We start from the raw sequence: 15,952 nt of genomic DNA on the forward strand, positions 1-15,952 counted from the left end.
CTGGTAATCATGGGTAGGATTTAGTGGTGGTGGTGGGTGAAGGAAGGGATAGTAATGATGGGTTCCTGTATCTTCCTTTAGGATTATGCTGCGAACGGTGATTTGAGTTGACAATACTGTTAGTATTAGAATGCATTGACATGACGGGGTCGATGGACTTTTATAGGTCTGCCTGTGAACCTAAATCTCTTTTTTTCTCCCTCTTTCTCTTTCTTTTTCTTCTTTTTTTTTTTTTTGTACTGTCCTTGACTCTCTCTTTCTGCCTTCCTTTCCTCCTCTTCCTTTTCCCCTTTCTGTCCTGTCCTTCCCCTTTCAGCTCTCTTCAGCCTTTGCCTGAAGCCTGATGACCCTCATATATACCTTGTTAGCCTGTACTACTGGTGGCCTTTGGGGCTATAGAGGTGGCTACAGTGTTATAGGATATGAGCAAATGGCCAGTAGTCATGACAGGGATTCTTGTATTGGTAGAAAGAGTGCCAGGAGGACTTCTCCATTGTGGCTTTAGATCATAGCATATTTTCACAGCTCTCCTACCATTCCACCATGGGGCTGGCCCTGGAGTTGCTGTTGCATCTTACCTTTCTTTGTGTTTCAGCATCCCCACAGCTCCTCTCTCTCCCTCCATGGTTTTCTTGTATTATACTCACCCTCTTCTAGTTCTCTTTTCTTCTGGGGCTCCTTCTTAGACTCACCAGTTTTTTTGTTTTCCCTTTCGGTCATCCTATTTTACTTGAGTTTAAGCTCTCAGTCGCCTGTCCTTCAACACCACTAAATCCCAGGGGCAAGAGGGCAAACATGAGGGCCCACGCCCACCAGAAGAAAGTTCGGGGTTGGAAGGACCAGATCCAGATTTAAGAACCTGGTGGGTCTATGCTACACGAGGATGATGGGACTTTGGCTAAAGCATTGTGTGGTTTGTGTTTAATGGAGAATCTTAAAAAATGAGAACGGGATATAAAACCTCATTCAACCCCTTCTCTTTCAAGGGGGAGAAAAATCAGGGTCCAGAGAGAGAGAAACTTGCTATAAGTCACATCGATTGATACTGATAAGAGCAGAAGCAGAACGCTGGTTCCAACTTCTGGTTCAGTTCTCTGCTCACCCTATAGGGTAAATTTTTAGAAATCCATTTTCAAATAGGTAATGTATTTACATGGCTTAAGAAAGACGAAAGAATGTCTAGTAAAAAGTATCTGCAGCACTCCAACCCTTAGCCACCCCCTATCCTTCCCTGGAGGCAACCAATAACCAATTTCTTATGTCATCTTTTAGGGACACTTTATGAATATGCGTATGTGTATATAGTTTTTGTATGTTCCCTTTTACACAAATGATAGCATTCCATGAATACCGTTTACTACAGTAATTGTATTCCTGTGCTTCACACCTTTTATTTTCCCCCCTGTGTGCTCAGTTATTTTATGGTTGCCTTCCTCTGGCACCTCATTCCAACTTCTGTTATTTTCCTCAACTTCTTATTTGACATTAGCCTGTTCTCCCATCCAAAAAGGACAGTGGGTCCTATGACAAGGTGGTACACAGAGCTTGCCGTTTTATTATCAGGTTTTTAGTTAACTCTTTACTGGATGTGCTGAGGATGGAAGCTCTCATGTGGAGAATCTCAAACAGCAGGTAACGCAAAGATATATATGTTTGCCTCTACAGTGTGTTATATCATGTATTTGCATAACATTGCATTTTCTGGTCACATTTTACTTAGGCTAAGTATAAACACACACATACATACACACACACACACAGTTGAGTGCCCTGAGCACACAGCTCTTGCGTTGGCCTGAGAAGGTGGGCCAAACATGCATTAGTTGGCAGAGAAAGCCAGTCTGGAATTCAGAGGTTTTTGTGACTGTTGTATAGAGTAGGTAAAACATACTACTTGGTGAACCATAAAGGTGTCAGTGCCAAAAGTGATCTCGAACTCAGACCAGGAAATTGAGGTCCAGAGTTTAGTGACTTGCCTCTGGTCATTGGGAAGATGATTTGATGTTAATGATGAAGAAGAAGAAGGAGAAGAAACCCAATAGCCAACACTGATTGAGCACTAACTGTGTGTCAGGGACTGTGCTCAATGAATACGCATTAACTCATTTAGTTCTCAGAGCATTACCATTATACCCCTTTTACACAGGAGGAAACTGAGGCAGAGGTTGGATAAGTAACTTGTCCAGCCAGTGGCTGGGATTCAAACCCAAGTAGCTTGGCTCTGGAAGTACATGGTCTTAATTAAGCTGGTTGTAATCAGCTGAAAGTAATGACTGCAGTAGATATTTACTGAGTACTAAAAGAATGCCTGGCACTGTCCTGCTCACTGGGAATACCAGGTCTCCTCAGACGTGGTCCCTGCATTTGCTTTCAGTCTAGTGGGGGACATGGGTAAGAAAATAGTAATTACAGTAGAACAAGACAAATGCTATACTTAGATGAAAACTGAGTGTTGACAGGGCCCAGAGAAGGTTTCCCTTCACTGGTCTGAGAGCTATCACCATACACTTTTGGTTTCCCAATGAATTTCTTATTCATCTTCTTATCCCTATCCACAGAGAACTGTATGACCTCTGCGCACAGGGGTTAACTTATGGGCCAGGATCTGAGAGGCAACACCTGCATAGCCCCTGATTGAGGATTCCCAGATCTCCTTTGGCCAGGCTGCCCCTCCTGACGAGGGCTTCCGTGTTCCTGATGATGTCTGGTTGACTTGTGACATTTACTTTCTAAGATCAGGCCATCTCAATAATTAATCTTGTCTTCTTCCCCCAGGTCCCTTGCCTATCATTGATTCATTCTGGGTTTAGACTTGAATAGCTAGGTCTTGATTGTAACCTTGGCTGTGGCCATAAAGTTAATAGAGAAATGGAGCCTTACACATTTTTCTACCCAATTTCCTCCCCCATACACATAGCAAAACTCTCATTAAAATAGGTAAGCAAAATAACCCTCTCCGGTAGTAACCATTCGCTCACATTAGGAAAAAGCATGCAGTTAAAAATATTATTTAATGAAATACAAAACCCTAGGTACAATTAGGCATTTTATTCACAATTCCTTGACTGTCCCCTTAACTCTTTCCCGTCATGACTTAATCTTAACCTGGCTCTTACCTCTGCTTTGGGGAGCTCTAACTAACCAGCCCTGAATCTGTCTTACAGACAGACCCTCAGCGGTGGGTCAGATTTAAGGCCAGGTTGATTTGCCAAAAGCCTCCATCCAGGCTGTGTTTCCTCCTAACCACAGCTCTCCTCTGTCACAGCCACTAGCGGTTTGTGTACTCTCCTTCATAAATGGTCCTGCCAAACCACCACCTTGAGTTTCTCTATTCCTAGTTTATCTTGCCTGTCCACCCACAAGAAGAGCAGAAAGGGGACGATTTAATACATCCTTTTGCAGTGGTATGGGCCTGTATGATCATCCAAGTAGAAAACAGGGAGGGAAGGGCAAGGGCAAGGGGAAAGGTAAGGGGAAGGGCAAGGGGAAAGGGAAGGGGAAGGGGGAGGGGAAGGGGAAGGGGAAGGGGAAGGGGAAGGGGAAGGGGAAGGGGAAGGGGAAGGGGAAGGGGAAGGGGAAGGGGAAGGGGAAGGGGAAGGGGAAGGGGAAGGGGAAGGGGAAGGGGAAGGGGAAGGGGAAGGGGAAGGGGAAGGGGAAGGGGAAGGGGAAGGGGAAGAAAACAATACTAATAGAGTACCAACTAAGTACCTGTTATTGTTGTCAGCTACAATTGACAAGGCCTCCAACTCATGGCAACTCCATACACAGTGGAACAAAATCCCGCCCCATCCTCCACCATTCCCATGATCAGTTGTGTACTGAGTTGTTGTGATCTACAGGGTTTATACTGACTGATTTTTGGAAGGAGATTGCCAGGCTTTTCTTCCTAGTCTGTCTTTGTCCGGAAATTCCATTGAAACTTGTTTAGCATTACAGCAACACACCAGCCTCCACTGACAAATGGGTGGTGGCTGGTGCACTGGCTGGCACTAGAACCCGGTCTCCCACATGCAAGGCGAGAATTCTACCGCTGAACCACCCCTGCCATCCTATTACGTACACCATGCAATGATTCTTCCTGACAACTCTTTCAGGTGGGTGATACAATCCCCATTTTACAGTTGAGGACATGGAAGCTCAGAGAGATTAAAAAACTTCTCTTTATCTTTCTAATTTTATTCTCTGTTGCTGGTTTAAGCTTGGGTTAAACCAGAATAACAGTCGTAATCACATAATGCTAACATTTACTGAGCACTTACTAGATGTTGGACGTGGAGTTAAGCCTCATTTTGCAGGTAAAGAAAATGAGGTTTAGAGAGGTGAAGTTACTTGCCTAGGGTCACACAGTTTGTAGGAGGCAGAGCCAAGATTCCAACTCAGGTCTGACTCCAATGAGTAAGTAATTGTTAGAAAAGCAGAAAATCAGGGGTTTAGAAAAAGAAAAGATGGTAAAGTGGGCGGCAACACAATTTAGAGTTTTGAGAAAACCCTTGGAGAAGATGAAGGAAGTAAAAGTAGAATACCCCGGAACCTGAAGCCAGCTTCTCAGTATCTGCTGCAGATCAGGAACTATGTTCTTCCCAGCTTTGGTGTGATGCCATCATGGGCAAAGCTAAAACCTTATAAGCCCATTCACTGGGGAGAGCTTTAGGGACATGCCCAGAGGTACAAAGCCATGCTAGGCTAAGTATGTCAGAGAAGGTCACACGAAATATTTCCTCTGTCAACATCCAAACGGTCTTATGCATCTTATGCCACCACATGGTAACAAAGTAGGAACTCATCTTTATAATCCACAGGTTTTCAACCTAGCCTCTTCTATCTCCCTCGTTCTTTTCTTCTTTCTTCCTTCCCTCTCTTCCTTCTTTTCTCCCATCTTTTTTCACCCTAACTTTCCTTCCTTCCTTCCACTTCCTTCCTTCCCTCCCTTCCTTTTTCCCTCCCTCCTTCCCTCCTTCCTTCCTTCCAGAACTCAGCCTTGCTTTCTCCTTTCTAATCAAAACTTCTTTAGCCCAACAGTGCTTAAGTTTACTCATTTAATATTTCTTAGCAGCCTACAGCACTAACATGAAATTAGATTTGAAACAGTTTTCTGAAAGTGGTTGGAGTTACAGAGTCAAGTTCATAAACTTGGTGTATAATAAGATCCATGAAACAGTTCCTGCCCTTTGGCCTGGTAATTCCATACCCTAGAAGGGTTCCCCCAGGAAATAACTGGAGAGCAAAGAAAAAGTACAAAGGTATTTACAAAGGGCTTTTCATAATAGAGAAAAACACATTAAAAGCAGCTCATCTGCCCAATAATAGGGAATGGCCAAGCAAATGGTAGTGATACTGCGTCACTGGAAAACTGTGACATTTAAAAAAAAAGGAATACGAGAAGGATGCAGATGTTTTGAATTAGAGATGGAATAAAACCAGTTGCTGCTGTTGAGTCGATCTGACTGATGGCATCCCCACGTGTGTCAGAGTGGAAATGTGCTCCATAGGGTTTTCAGAGGATGATTTTTCTTTCAAGGCACCTCTGGGTGGACTCTAACCTCCAGCCTTTCTGCTACCAGCCAAACGCATTAACCATTCGCAGCACCCAGGGTCTCAGATACGAAAGAGTACTGAGTAAAAAGATCTGAGCACAAAAGAGTACATCCGCCCTAATCACAGCCTTGGAGAAACATCTCTTTGCACACAAACGATGGTCAGAAGAGACTTAGAAGAGGCAGGGTTTACTAAAAAATAGGTTGTTTGGGTAAGGATATTTAGATATTAGGTCCCTGGGTGGTGCAAATAGTTTATGCTCAGCGATTAACCTAAAGTTTGACAGTTCGAACCCACTCAGTGGAGCAGTGGAAGAAAGACCTGGGGATCTGTTTCTGTAAAGATTGCAGCCAAGAAAATCTATGGAACAGTTATACCCTGTAACATGTGGGGTCGCTGTGAATCAGAAGCAACTCGACAGCAACGGGTTTGGTTTTCTTTAGATTTTAGAGAAACAAACAAAACCTAAGCAAGCTTACCAGGATCACCCTTGGAAGGGCACATTGGAGCCAGAAGGTTTTCGTGTCTCTATAAAGTGATATCACTGGACTATGAGATACTGTACCCACGGACCTTTTGGCCAGCTTGCCCTTAACCCAACCCTGGCACTGCCCACCTACCAGCAAAACTTAGCCCCAGATGCTGCCCTCACGTGACTGGCTACAATCACCCTGAGCTATGCCTGCATTAGTATGAGTCCCTCTTGGCTCCTGATTTTGGGGACCAACCTGCATTATTAGGCTTGGCCAGAACCCCCACCTTGGTTTCCATCTCTTTAGAACACAAACCCCAGCCATGACTCAGATGACAGATGTTCTGTGACCAAATGGTGACCCGTCATAAAAACTGGGCCAGATGCTAAGCTCTCCTGAAACCAGGGAGAGGTACTTGGATGCAAATTCCCTCCGAGGGTTTGTTTTCTGCTTGCTGAGTCTTTGTCACCTTCTGTTCCCAGTCTCTACCTGGAGACCTTGCTCTGACTTGTGATTATACCCTTTGCTGGATGACTTCATTTGTTGCACTTGATCCTGGCTGGGCCTCAACAGCAGGAAGGGCCTGAGTATTTACCCCAGCTATCACCATGCTTCCACCTTATGGTCTGAATTCTCCTTTGTCTTAGCACCCATAACGCTTTTCTTTCCAATCTAGAGGCAGGTACAAGGAGATAAAAAAAAAAAAAAAAAAAATACCACTGAAACAGTCAAAATGCATGTCACAAAAATCAGTAACGACAATAATAATACTGTTGTTGTCGTTGTCGTTGTTAGGTGCCGTCGAGTCGGTTCTGACTCATAGCGACCCCATGCACAACAGAACGAAACACTGCCCGGTCCTGCGCCATCCTCACAATCGTTGTTACGCTTGAGCTCATTGTTGCAGCCACTGTGTCAACCCACCTCGTTGAGGGTCTTCCTCTTTTCCGTTGACCCTGTGCTCTGCCAAGCATGATGTCCTTCTCCAGGGACTGATCCCTCCTGACAACGTGTTCAAAGTATGGAAGACGCAGTCTCGCCATCCTTGCCTCTAAGGAGCATTCTGGCCGCACTTCTTCCAAGACAGATATGTTCGTTCTTTTGGCAGTCCATGGTATATTCAATATTCTTCGCCAACACCACAATTCAAAGGCGTCAACTCTTCTTCGGTCTTCCTTATTCACTGTCCAGCTTTCACATGCACATGATGTGACTGAAAATACCATGGCTTGGGTCAGGCGCACCTTAGTCTTCAAGGTGACATCTTCGCTCTTCAACACTTTGAAGAGGTCCTTTGCAGCAGATTTTATTTACTGAGGATAAACAAGATGGCAGGCACTGTGCCAGCCACTTTACAGGCATTATCTTATTAAATCCCCTCGGTAACCCTGATGAACCAACCAGCCAGCTGCTGTTGAGTCGGCTCTGGCTCGTGGTCGTCCCCTGCGTGTCAGAGTAGAGCTGTGCTCCAAAGGGTCTTCCACGGCTGTGACCTCTCAGATGTAGATTGCCAGGCCTTTCTTCTAAGGTGCCTCTGAGTGGATTTGAACAGCCAATCTTTTGGTTAGTAGCTGAGCTCTAATCGTTTGTACCACCCAGGGACTCTAATGAAGTAGGTATCATTATTTCTATTTGTACTGAGGAGGACTCTCAGGCTGAGAGATGTCAAGTGGATTATTTAAGGTCAAACTCATGTTTTGCTGATGTCAAATCCTTTCTCCCTTCCACCCCCCACCTGCCACCCATTACATGATACAGCCTTCCAGGCACTAAAGATAACATGGCCTGGTTTAAGCGTGAGCGAGTCCTCATCTTTTCATAGACCCTACTGCTTCATGTATCATCCCGAAAACATGCTTGGCTATTCATTTTACAGGCCTTCATCAGAATAGAACTAATATATCTTATGCAAAGAAAAGGTACCCTTCAGAGTCAAGAGGACTGATAGTCAGAATGTATAGCCAAAAGCCTGCCAACAAAGCAGAAGATAAAACAATGGCAAAGACAGATTAAAGGACTGAAAAATAATGCCATCTAATGTTGGGGCCTACGTCATACATTTCAATTAGTCCTGGGCTTTTAGTCCAAAGTAATAGTTGGAAGTCGTAATGATGACCTCAGTCATCTAGATTACATTTTGTTCTGTGTAACCTACACAAGACTACAGAAATGGATGGAATATACTTCAGGAGTTTTACCCAAATGGTTGCATTAACAACAACAACCAAGTTGGCTATTCAGAAAAATGACATTTCTTTGGGAGACCAGACTAGTTGTTGTTTAGTCGGCTCTGACTCATGGCGAACCCCTGTGTTTCAGAGTAGAACTGTGCTCTATAGGATTTTCAGTGGCTGATTTTTGGAAGGAGATTGCCAGGCCTTTCTTCCAAGGGCCCCCTGGGTAGAATTACACCTCCAATCCCTCAGTTAGCAACCGAGCTCATTAACTCCTTGCACTATCCAGACACTTCTTTTGGAAGGACAGTCTGAATAACAAAGCCTTTACCCTCCTATTGGCCCATTTTTCAGCCGTTGTCATGGACAAAAATTTCCCTGTAGTCATTTTGGTTGATGCCCTGTGCTTATTCCATACATGGCTGAATATTCAGAATTGGTGGCTTTGCTCCTCTGTAAAAGAAGGTTTCATGGTATTTAAATGTTTCTGTCTTTTTGGGGGTGTTTCTTAAACTAAAAACAATGAAAGACCCATTTTAAAACATTTTTTTTTTTTCCCCTACAGGAAGAAACAATAAAGGAGAAATGGAATTCTATTTGAGAAAACAGTTCTAACATTCATGTCTCCATCAGAAACGTTTTAGGCTTTTGTTCTGTAGGACTTGGAAGTCATATGCAGTAGGTGACAGCTGAATTCTAACATACCAAGGGGTGTCAGAAATCAGAATATTGCAACTAATATAGCTTGTCTATTAGCTTCCTGAATGCAAACTTCCCTTGGAAGATTTTTCTTTTTTTTGTCTGTTTTCCCTTTTACATACTCAATCATTGACTGAGAAAAAAGTGAAATGTCTGTGCTACTTTGTGAAGTTTTGACAATATATCCTTTTAAATTTCGAACTGGAATTTTACCCATGGGAAGAGGCATTTCACTCATGAATTCTAAGTCCCTTTTTATCTAGAAACCTTGGAATTATCCTCAACTAAGCCCTTTTACCCCCACTACATTCCATCCATCACCACGGGCTGTCAGTACTACATTCTAAATAATTTTCAACCCTATGGCCTGTGATCCATTCTCATTGTCACTGCCACTGCCTTGGTTCAAGCCCTCCTAGTCTAGAGTTTACAGCCCACGCTACGATTATAGCTCTTAACTGGGCTCCTTGTCTCCTTGCCTCTGCCCCCTCCATTCATTCTCAACTCTGCTACTCTGATTGTTATTTCCCTGTTTAAATCCTTCAACATCTCCCCATTGCTCACTATAGAGCTTTGCAATCCATGTGTGCCTCACACAATGGGTTACAGGGACTCTAGTTATTGATTCCCCAAGCTCTTGGGGAAGCAGGGCAGGCTTGGGGTGGCTGGAGCCCCGGGGACTGCTCACAAGTAGCTTTGCCCATTTGTCCAGGTGTGCTGTATATGTATCATCTATTTTCTTCTTGAGAAAAGCTCCAGGAAGTCCTGGGAAAGCCTAGCATATTAGCCCTTCTCACCTTGGCGCCATCTACCCCACCAGTGTCCCTCCCTTTTACCCCCTATACCTTTTGCCCTTCCCCCTATATCCTTTGCCCTGCAATCTAAGTCTCTTGCTTCTCTAGGGTTAAATCCACATCACTTCTTTGCAACCTTATGACTGTGAACTTGAAGCCCGATGGCATCCCCCTTTCTCCTGTGTTTGGTGAACTCCTATTCATCTTTCGAGGTCCTGCTCAACATTTCCCTCCCTGAAGCTCTCCCCAACTTCTACTAACAGGGTAAGTCACTCCTATACTCTGTTCCATTGCACGCCAGCTGTGTGATCTTGAGCTAGCTACTTACACTCTCTGAGCCTTAATTTCCTCATTTGAAAAATGAAGATAATAATATCTGCCTCCCAGGGTTAGTGTAAGGTTTAAATAAAATAACATAGGTAAAGCATTTAGCACAGAGCTTGGCATATAGTAAACCAAAACCAAAAACCAAACCCTTTGCCATTGAGTCGATTCCGACTCATAACGACCCTATAGGACAGAGTAGAACTGCCCCATATGGCTTCCAAGGAGTGCCTGGTGGATTCCAACTGCCGACATTTTGGTTATCAGCCGTAGCTCTTAACCACTATGCTACCAGAGTTTCCTGGCATGTAGTAAGCATTTGATAAATATTTGATGAATAGTAAATGGTAGTAGTTGCTATTATTAACTATCAAACTTTTGCCAGTGCATTTATGCCATAACTATGCAACAGCTTGTTAACTCCCTCTTTAAGCTTGGAAGGTATTTCCTATTCATCTCAGTGCAGTCTTTTTTTTTTTTTTTTAAATAATTTTTATTGAGCTTTAAGTGAACGTTTACAAATCAAGTCAGTCTGTCACATATAAGCTTATATACACCTTACTCCATACTCCCACTTACTCTCCCCCTAATGAGTCAGCCCTTCCAGTCTCTCCTTTCGTGACAATTTTGCCAGTTTCTAACCCTCTCTACCCTCCTATCTCCCCTCCAGACAGGAGATGCCAACACAGTCTCAAGTGTCCACCTGATACAAGTAGCTCACTCTTCATCAGCAGCTCTCTCCAACCCGTTGTCCAGTCCCTTCCATGTCTGATGAGTTGTCTTTGGGAATGGTTTCTGTCCTGGGCCAACAGAAGGTTTGGGGACCATGACCGCCAGGATTCCTCTAGTCTCAGTCAGACCATTAAGTCTGGTCTTTTTATGAGAATTTGGGGTCTGCATCCCACTTCTCTCCTGCTCCCTCAGAGGTTCTCTGTTGTGTTCCCTGTCAGGGCAGTCATCGGTTGTGGCCGGGCGCCATCTAGTTCTTCTGGTCTCAGGATGATGTAGGTCTCTGATTCATGTGGCCCTTTCTGTCTCTTGGGCTCATAGTTATCGTGTGACCTTGGTGTTCTTCATTCTCCTTTGATCCAGGTGGGTTGAGACCAATTGATGCATCTTAGATGGCCGCTTGTTAGCATTTAAGACCCCAGACGCTACATATAGTCTTGTTTTGAATTAATGAGCAGGTTCTGTTCTGATAGGATGCCACCTCCATGGAGGATGGGATCTTGAGTTTGTCCTTTGGTATACCCCATACACCCTCAACAATGCCTGGCATATAGTAAAACCAAAAACCAAATCTGTTGCTATGAAGTTGATTCTAACTCATGGTGATCCCATGCGTTGCAGAGTAGAACTGCGCTCTGTAGAGTTTTCAATGGCTATAATCTTATGGAAGGAGGTCCTAGGTGGTGCAAACAGTTAAGCACTTGACTACTAGCTGAAAGGTTGGTGGTTCAAACCCACCCAGAGGTACCTCAGAAGATAGGCCTGGTGATCTGCTTTTGAAAGGTCACGGCCCTTAAAAAGACCTATGAAGCAGTTCTACTGTGCACACATAGGGTCGACATGAATTGGAATCAACTCGATAGCAACTAAAAACAACAACAATATTATGGAAGTAGATTGTCAGGCCTTTCTTCCACAGTGCCCCTGGGTGGATTCAAACCGCCAACCTTTTGGTCAGTACTAGAGTTCGAACCATTTGTGCCATCCGCCTTAGCCTGGCACATAGTAGGCCCCAATAATATTTATTGAATTGCTTGCTTTTCTCATTTAGTTCTTGTGAGGGTTAAATATGATGATGTATGTGAAATCCTTCAAAAAGTATAAACGCCTTACAGATATCCTGTAAATCTAGGGGTTGCCCTTTTATTTATGTTTTTAATCTCAAGGCTGATACTTTAGAAATGCTTGGGTCGAGCTGCCAGCACATGACCCTGCTTGCAAGCCCATGTTTCTGGATGTAACATGTAAGTTCTAATGCCCACATAAATTCTAGCACTTTTATTTGTTGGACAGAGGTAACCAGGGCAGATGTTCTAATTTGTAGCACTGTGTCCTGAAAATAGATGTCCCAACAGAAGAGATGTTTATGGCTTTGGCTTTTATGCCTTTAATTCTCATACAGTTTTAGATATTTGGTATACTGAATCCAGTTCCCCTAGTTCTCCAGACCAGGGTGTGGCCACCCTTATCAAAGAAGGAGAAGTCATCTTGGGCTGGGGAGATGAGGGAGACTTTTGGAGCCCTGGTGGTGCAGTGGGTTAAGTGCTCAGGCTGCTAACCGAGAAGTCGGCAGTTTGAGTCCACCAGCCGCTCCTTGGAAACCCTAAGGGGGAGTTCTACTCTGTCCTATAGAGTTGCTATGAGTTGGAATCAACTCGAAAGTTATGAGTTACTTCCATTTACATGACAGCTGGAAGACTCCTTAGAGATGAGCTGGTCCACTCTCCATGTGCTATACATAAGGAAATTGTTGCCCAGAGCCAGTGACTTGCCCACAGCCATACAGGCAGCTCTGGGATTCCCACTTTGTATTCCTCCCATCATTTTACTGTAGTGTCTGTAACACAGAGAGGACGAGAAGGCATTCTAATCAGAGGAAATAATGCTTGAACAGTATCGGAAGCACGAAGTCCAGCCAAGGGCTTCCCCCAGTCATATGTGTTTTATAGCTCAGCTCTGAGAATAGAGGCAGAGAAGTGAAATGCCCTGCACATGTACATTGAGAAGGAACAAAAGTGGTTTAAGGCCAAACTGGTGTGTGAGTATGGACTTCATTATTTAGGTGTGAAGAGTATTTTATTTTTGTCTCATTTACAGGGAATTTGGGGATGGGATACAAATAATGTGATGCTTTTAGACAATTAACTTTTTAACAGGTAGTAGAATGGATTAGAATGGACTAGAGGTGGGAGAAAGAAGAGACAGGGAGGCACTTGCAATCTTCTCAGCTTGAATTGATGAGGGCTGAGCATGGATGGAGATGGAAAGGAAAGGATACATGGAAGAGAGAATAGGGAAGGAAGAATCAACTTTAGACTACAAATGAAGAAGTAGTACCAATTAACCAGGTGCCAAGGTGATGAAGTGAAAGGCAGACAGGGAAACAAGGCTGATGCGAACATCCCTTAAAATGTTACAAAGGCCAAAAAGACAGGAAATCTTATCTGAATAAACAGGCCTTAACTTTAATAAGAGGAATTTCTTGCCTGGGATAGAGAACCAAGCTAATTAGGGAAGGAACGACTCAGTGGCTTTTAGCTTATTGCTTAAGAAATCTCTAAATGTATGTTTTTCTTTCTCTGAGATGGTGTTTACTCAAACCGTAATGATTGTGCAGGGTTCCTTTAAGCCCCTACATCTACCTCCTCCTCCAGCTCCAAGCAGAGGCAGACCTTACCTGATGTTCAAGGCCCAGGTTCTATATGGTAGGCTTATTCCATCCTGTTGCCAGGACTTCCTGCTTTTGCTCCTTGCTCTTCTATTTCTTCTCTCAATTTGACCAAACCATTTGGACTTGATCTTGAGATTTCATTTCCTCTTATTCCCAAGCCCCTTGGAACATAAGTGTTTCTTATGTAAACACCTCTCCTGGTATTGCTTACAGCAAGTGCAGCCAGCCCCATGATCATACACCAAACCCCGGTTATGGATCCTTGCCTAGTGCCTGGCATAAAAAACCAAAACCTGTTGCCGTCGAGTCAGTTTTGACTCATAGTGACCCTATAGCCTAGGTGTTCAATATTCATTGTAGTTGTTCAACAAATAGATGGATGAAAAAGGAAGGAAGGTAGGAAGACAAAAGAAATAAAAGGAACAATTTCATTCCACTGATAAATTTAACCTATGTGACACCAACGACTTGATTGAGCCGGTTTATTTCTGCTAAGAGGCAATACCACCTACATATCAACAACATTCTGAATCACTTACATAATTTAGATAAAGATCCAGTTAATATGGTGGCGGCAAGGGGAAGACATAAAGGTGGCTTCATTAAACTGGATAACTATCCATCTCCTTTGTCAAGTAGCCTTGATCTGAACCAACTGGACCATTAGGAGTTTAACACTGAGGTTGCCTCATTCATTACATGTATGTTGAAAGGACCCTGATCACATCCCTCTGATTTGGGCTGATAAATTCTCATCACACTGCAGCTAAGGGATAAGGAGGTGGTGACCGACCAATGCTGTTTGATCGAATCCCTCTCTTACATGGCCACTTTCTCCTGATCCTACTGCTAAATCTCAGGCCTCTTCTCAGGTCTCTTTGCCACTGCCTCCTTCTTTTCTTCTTCCTCCTCTTCCTCTTTCTCTTTCTCTCTCTCCTTTCCTCTGCTTACTGCTCAGATATTGACTTTGGAAACTTCTGGTTAAACATGGTGAGTTGTCTGCAGGCATTTACTCTTCTGTCTCCACACTCCCACCAATTGCCCTCAAGTCAGCTCTAACTCATGGTGACCCCGGGTGTGTCAGAATAGAACTGTGCTCCACAGGGCTCTGAATGGCTGGTTTTCGATTTACCGGGGTTTTCTTCTGAGGCACCTCTGGGTGGACTCAAATCCCCAACCTCTCAGTTAGCAAATGAGTGCGTTAACCATTTGCACCATTCAGTAACTCCTCTGCTTTCATAAACTCCATTAAAATAATAGTAAAAGAAGGAAAAAAGGAGGGCACTTTCAAAGACAAAGAGGAGACATCAGTGGGTTCAATCTTTCAACATATTTTGAAAGGCAGGAAGTAAATGGAGGAACTGCCTTGATAGAACAGAGGATGGTATGAGCCAAAGTGCTTGCAGAGGGGGAATTCTCACAGGAAATGAGCCTGAGCTGGCTCACCCTACAAAATCCCTGTACTTCAGAGACTTCCCAGCTGCCTGAACCTAGTGTACCCCAAACTGAATTCATCATCTTTTTCCTTGCTCTCCTTTATCATCACAGCCATCTTTACCATCAGCTCATCACCCTCCCTCCTCTGTTCCCTCAATGTATCCTTTCGTCCTGTAGTCCTTATCCCCAAGGATGACACCATTGCCCACATATGTCCCTCAAAACCCATTGTATAGGCTTCTATTGTGGTACCACCCATACTGCAGTGCCATTAATTCCTCCTGTATCTGTTTTCCCACCAGACTGTGACATCTTAGAGTTGAGACCATTTCTTCCTTGTCAGTAATCTCAAAGTTGAGCACAGTCTTTGGCACATGGTAGGCATTACATAAAGATATAGGGAAGAATCTCTATCTCGGGATGATTTTTTTATGTCTAGAATGCCACCAAGGAGCCCTGCTGGTACAATAGTTAGGCGATTGGCTGCTAATGGAAAGGTTGGTGGTTTGAATTCACCAGTTGGCTGCACAGTAGAAAAAATCTGGGAATTCGCTCCTGTAAATATCATAGCCGAGGAAACCCTGTGGAAACTCTGGTGGCATAGCAGTTAAGATCTACTGCTGCTAACCAAAAGGTTGGCAGTTCAAATCCACCAGGTGCTCCTTGGAAACCATATGGGGCAGTTCTACTCTGTCATATAGAGGTCTCCATGAGTCAGAATTGATTCAGTGGCACACAAAAACAGAATGCCACCACTTCTCTTCCCATACCAGGGAACTCGATGGTTTCAAATTTGAGTAATAGAAGACTATTACTACAGTATTGTACTATACTATTAGAGTATATTACAGAAAACCAGCCAGTTGCCATTGAGTCAATTTGACCTCATGGTGATCCCATGTGTTTCAGAGTAGACCTGTGCTCGATAGGGTTTTCATGACTGTGCCCTTTTGGAAGTAGATCACTAGGCCTTTCTTCTGAGGCGCCTCAGGGTGGATTTGAACCACCAACCTCTAATATTTATTAATACTCTAGTATTATTTTGATACCACAGTTTGATGCTTGTCCATTGAAGCCTGAATGTTTTAATGACTACAACACCTCTTTACCCCTTGA

Source organism: Elephas maximus, chromosome 19 (assembly GCF_024166365.1).
Source record: "Elephas maximus indicus isolate mEleMax1 chromosome 19, mEleMax1 primary haplotype, whole genome shotgun sequence".
NCBI lineage: Eukaryota > Metazoa > Chordata > Mammalia > Proboscidea > Elephantidae > Elephas > Elephas maximus.